At 49.3% G+C, this 5,142-nt stretch overlaps 1 long non-coding RNA gene across 1 annotated transcript; it reads right to left on the reverse strand.

The window, feature by feature from the left end:
* Window positions 1-1,615: 1,615 nt before the first annotated feature.
* On the reverse strand, window positions 1,616-4,066 carry LOC107057002. The gene is made up of 2 exons (XR_001471251.4): window positions 3,899-4,066; window positions 1,616-1,896 (listed from the first exon to the last, which is right to left on the reverse strand). It is a non-coding gene; the product is annotated as an uncharacterized LOC107057002 (long non-coding RNA).
* Between the last annotated feature and the right edge of the window lie 1,076 nt (window positions 4,067-5,142).

Below are 5,142 nucleotides of genomic sequence, written 5' to 3' on the forward strand. Positions count from 1 at the left end.
AAAATGTATATAAGCTGTGTTTAGTAGTGAATAAACGCCATTTTGCTGCTCATCATATTGGTGTGTGTCTGCAGTCATTTGGCCCTGATCAGGCTATTGATCAGTGCGTGCAGAGGCCTAACACAGGTGGCTAACATCGTTGTTGCAGAAAGCAACTACCACACGGGCCCTATTGGCTTGGGGCCTATTGTGCCAGATTATGCATGTTGACTGTGAGAAGCCTTTTTGATCACGTGGAACTCCATGTGGAGTCCTAAAGTACACTAAGGGAGTTTTGTGGGGCGATACTCTGATGCAGAGCATCATGCGTATTGAGAGTAAGAGTGTTTTTAGATGCAGTCAGCATGGTTTCAGCGACAGGAAGTCCTTTTTGATGAACCTGATAGCTTTTCATGATGACGTCATGTGCTGGAGAGCTCACGGTGAAGTAGTGCATGTGTTATATTGATTTCAGTGAAGGACTCGTCACTGTCTCACACAGCATGTTTGCAGGTAACCTACAGAAGCATGGTCCGGATGATCGGATAGCGAGGTGGATTGCGAAGCCACTGAAGGGAAGAAGCCGGAGAGTTCTGGCGCATGAGACGGAATCTAGTTGGCACCTTGTGTCTAGCGGTGTCCCTTGGGGATAGGTAGTGGGACTGGTGCTATTTACTATATTCATTAATGATTTGGATAAGGGAATAGAGCAAGGTCAGGAACGCTGATGACAGAAAATCGCAAGGCGTGCCTGACAAGTCAGAAGGCTTTGCTGACATATAGGGTGATCTAGACCCTCAGGAGAGTTGGGTGGGATGGAATTTCATGAAGTTCACTAAGGGCAATAGTAGAGCATTGCATGTGGGAAGAACCGTAGGTACTATTATAGGTTGGGGAGCGCCCCATTGGAGCGCAGCGTGGGTGAAAGGGACTCGGGCTTCGTGGAGGACGGGAGGAGGAACATGAGCCAGTACTGTGCGCTTGTGGCCTAGAAGGCTAATGGCATTCTGTGGTGTATTAGAAGGGGGATGATTTGTAGGTTCAGAGTATTTCTCCTCTCAGTGTAGTTTTTAGGTTCAAGGAGACTGAGGTATGAAGTTATTCATGTATATAAATACAGCTAGGGTGGGTGTGAGTAGAATTGAGGAAGGCTGTTGTCAAGTGACATTTGGTGATATGAGCAGCAGTAATGGGTGCTGGATTGAACCGAGCAGGTTCTGCTTAAAATTTGAGATCTGTCTTCTTTATCGTGAGCATGAGAGAACACAGGTACAGGCTGTAAAGAGAGGTTGTGGGGTGTTCTTCTCTGCAGACATTCCTAGCCCATTTGGATTTGTTCCTCTGTGACCCGCTCTAGGTGTTCCTGCTCCATCTCAGGCATTGGACTAGATGTTCTGCGAAGGTGCTTTTCGATCCGTGATGTTTTGTGGCTTTGTGGTTTTGTGTTAGAGTATGTATAGAATTGTATCATTATGGAATCACAAGGTTTGGAAGGATCTACAAGAGTATGTAGTTCAATTGTGCTGCCATCCGCATTACTACCATGTGGTACTAAGCCATATCTTGTAGTATGTCGTCTAGCTGTCTATTGAACACTACCTTGGACGGAGAGTTCAGCAGCTCCTCCGGCAGGCCATTCCTGTGCATGACTGCTCTGTGACAGAATACATTTTTACTTAGGCATAATGAAATCTGACATGGTGAAATTTGTGGCTGTTTCCTGTATTACTGTTTGTTTCCTGGTAGCAGAGGCCAAAGCCCTCCTCATCACAACCTAACTTCAGGGAGCCTGTAGAGTGTGGTGCAGTGTGTCCTGAGCATCCTCTTCTTGAGAGTAAACAATCAGTGTGGGAATACAAGAGCATCTATTCAGAGCAGCAGCTGTGGAACAACGTAAAAAGTATGCAAACGAACGACCTGTAGAAGAAGACAAAAAAAGAAGAGAAGTGGCTCACGGCTGTGCCTGGACAAGCGCCCACATACACAGTTCAGGAGCATTTGTAGAATACTGTGTTGATATGTGCAGGTGCAGGCGAAACTTGTAAAGGTGCATGAGAAACCTGAAAAAGGAAACTTGTGAATGTATGTAAGTTATGTGAGAAATTGTATTAAATTATTTGAATCGTTGATGTCTGAGTCTGTGCACCAGATGCTGCATTTTGCAGCTCCCTTAGTTGCTCCTCCTAAAATCTGTGCTATGGATCCCTCACCAGTGTCATTGCCCTTTTGTGGACACGTTCCAGGGCCTCAGTGTCTTTCTTGGAACAAGGTTCCAAGTAGCGAACACTGCGGTTCAGGTGTCACCTCAGCAGCACTGGGGTATGTTTATCGCAGAATCATAGAATCACCAAGGTTGGAAAAGACCCGCAGGATCACCCAGTCCAACCATCCAGCCATCACCAATAGTTCTCATTAAACCATGTCCCGCAACACAACGTCCCAGTGTTCGTTGAACACCTCCAGAGTTGGTGACTCCATCACCTCTCCGGGCAGCCCATTCCAGTGACTGACCACCCTTTCAGAGAAGTAGTATTTGCTAACATGCAGCCTGAACCTTCCCTGGCGCAGGTTGTCCCCGCTCCTGATCACCACACTATTTCTCATGCAGGCCATAATGGCATTGGCCCTGTTTGCCTCCCAGGCACACTGTCTGCTCACGTTCAGGCAAGCATCAGGCATCACCTGCAGGTCCATTTTGTCTTCGCAGTTATGTAGCCAATCTGATCGAAGCGTATAGAGCTGTATGGGGTGATTGCGGCCAAAGTTCAGGATCCGGCACTTGGCCTCGTTGAATGTCATCGCATTCTATTCAGCCCAGCAATGCAGCTTATCTAGATCTGTCTGAAGGGCCTCCTTACTGTCAGGCAGATCTGTACTACCTCTGAAGTTGGTGTTATCTGTACACTCAGGCTATATTCAGTCTCCTCATGTAGGTCCTCAGTAAAGACATTAAACACGATGGGCCTCAGTACCAGCCCCTGGGGATCAGCAGTTGTAACAGGTCACCAGCTGGAGTTAACTCCATTAAGTACTATCTGTGAGGCACGGTTGTGTAGCATGTTCCTTACTCCAAGAAGAGTACGCCCGTGCAGGCCACGGGCAGCCTGTTTCTGCAGGAGCATATCGTGGGAGACCTTGTCAGAGGTTTTGCTGAAGTCTAGGTAGACTACAGGCAGAATTATTGCATCTTAGAATCCTGGATTGTTCAAGCTTGAAAGGGATTTGACACGTCATCGAGTTTCAACAGCTATCCTGTGAGTGGGGTCCCCAGCTAGTAGATCTTGTGGGTTTGTTTGAGGCTGTGACTATTTTCTTAAGGTTTGCAGTGCTTGACCTGGGACATCTCTAGAGTACCATGTCTGTTAGCGAGGCTGCCCAACGTGGCCAGTGGGTGTGGCACAATGTTTGGGTATTTTAGAGTTAAGTGAGGGTTGTGGTAGCAATGTTCAGCATAGTGCACAGGCTTTATGTGCCATGGAGAATAATGAGCAGGTCTGTGAGTGTTTTGCGGTCTGGCAGCCAATGCTTGCTGAACCTGGTGTTGTTGTTATGTCTGTAGAGAGTACTGAGTGTTTATGGCAGTGTTTGGGATATCCTAGAGTATAATGCCAATATTTTAGGTCTTTGAAGGCAGTGGACATGTGTAGGAGTTTTGCTTTGTGCTTGGAATACACCACAGAGCTTTGGCATTGGTGTTGTTCACAGTGGCAAGTTGTGGTGGGGTTGACCAACAGTTTTTTCATCGTGTCTTTTGAAAGTCCTGGAACGGTACCCTGCCCCTGTTGGCATCAGCTGCCGATCGTCGTCGTGGTGGGTCCTCGGTCTTTTGCTGCCCTCCAGCCGTCCAGCCACTCCCACCCACCATCCCCGCACCCCTGCCATCTTTGTGGCGCTGCTGTCAGCGTTCTTGCCATCGCACCTGTAGGCGTTGCCGCAGCTCCCCTCTCCTCTGGTCCCCCCGCAGTTGACACTCCCTCTCGTCTCCGTCAGTGCTTCCCCCCCGCCGTTGGTCCCCCGCCCGCTGTTGTCTCATCGTTTGGCCCCTTTAAACTGTATCGCCGTGTCCCGTACGGGCATGTCTCTGCACGCCGGCCCCACCCCCGGCCGCCCTTTCGGGTCGTCTGCCCCGCCTTCCGTTTGTGACGTCATTGGCTCCGCCCCTTCGCCCGCATTCAAAAGCCGCGTTTCAGCCGAGGGAGTTCAGTCCGTCGGCGGCTCCCGTTCCCGGTCGGTGGTGTGGGGTCCTCCTCCAGTGTCAGGTAGGGTTGTTTTGGATTTCCCTTTTCTCGGTTCGTTGCTGGAGCTGCCCCGGGGGTCCCTGCCGGAGCGGTCCCTGCCGGAGCGGTCCCTGCCGGAGCGGTCCCTGCCGGAGCGGTCCCTGCCGGAGCGGTCCCTGCCGGAGCGGTCCCTGCCGGAGCTGCTCCGCAGGACTTTGCTGGAGCGGGTCCCCAGGAGCGGCTGCTACAGCGCTCAGGTGAGTGAGCTTAATAGCCTCAGAACATGAGTCTTTAGTAGCTGTTGTGATGTTTCTCCTAATTTGTGTATTATGTTTTGTTGTGGAGTCTTGATGCACTGGGCTTTTTGCACGCTGGTGTGGTTTTTGGTGCTTGCACTTCTCCCTTTGTATTGTTTGGTTTATTTATTTATTGCTGTTATTTTACTCTGACTGTTTTTCCTGTTTTCTTTCTTTCCAGGATATCTTGTTCTCCCTGGCAGTACAGCATTCTTCAGTTTGTCAGGTGAAGCGGGAGCGCTGTCTGTTGGTTTGTAGTTTCAACAGGTGGGTTGCAGACTGGAGTTTGTGAGGTACGTGTTGCCAGAGGCTTGTGATGTGCTCCTGGTTTCTTTTACAAGAGGGTGGCGATTGTTTTTAAGTAGACATAAGGTTGTTGAGTTGATATAGATCAGCAACATGTCTTGATTGTTGATGTCTGCATCACTGCAGTGAGTTGAGTAGTCAGCAGCTTTTTGGGCTTGGAAGTAGGGATGTTGTTTTCAGATTGGAGCTGTACAGGGTGTATTCGTGGAAGAGGGGCAAGCTTAAATGTGCTGGGTTCAGTTGTTAACATTTTTTGTGTTGGACAAGTGGTCGTTCAGAAGTGTGGCATTTCTGTGTGGGTTAAGAAGCCCACTGTGAAGTTTGCAGCTTTTCAGATATGTGGG

This window comes from Gallus gallus, chromosome 7, assembly GCF_016699485.2.
Source record: "Gallus gallus isolate bGalGal1 chromosome 7, bGalGal1.mat.broiler.GRCg7b, whole genome shotgun sequence".
NCBI classification, from domain to species: Eukaryota; Metazoa; Chordata; class Aves; order Galliformes; family Phasianidae; genus Gallus; species Gallus gallus.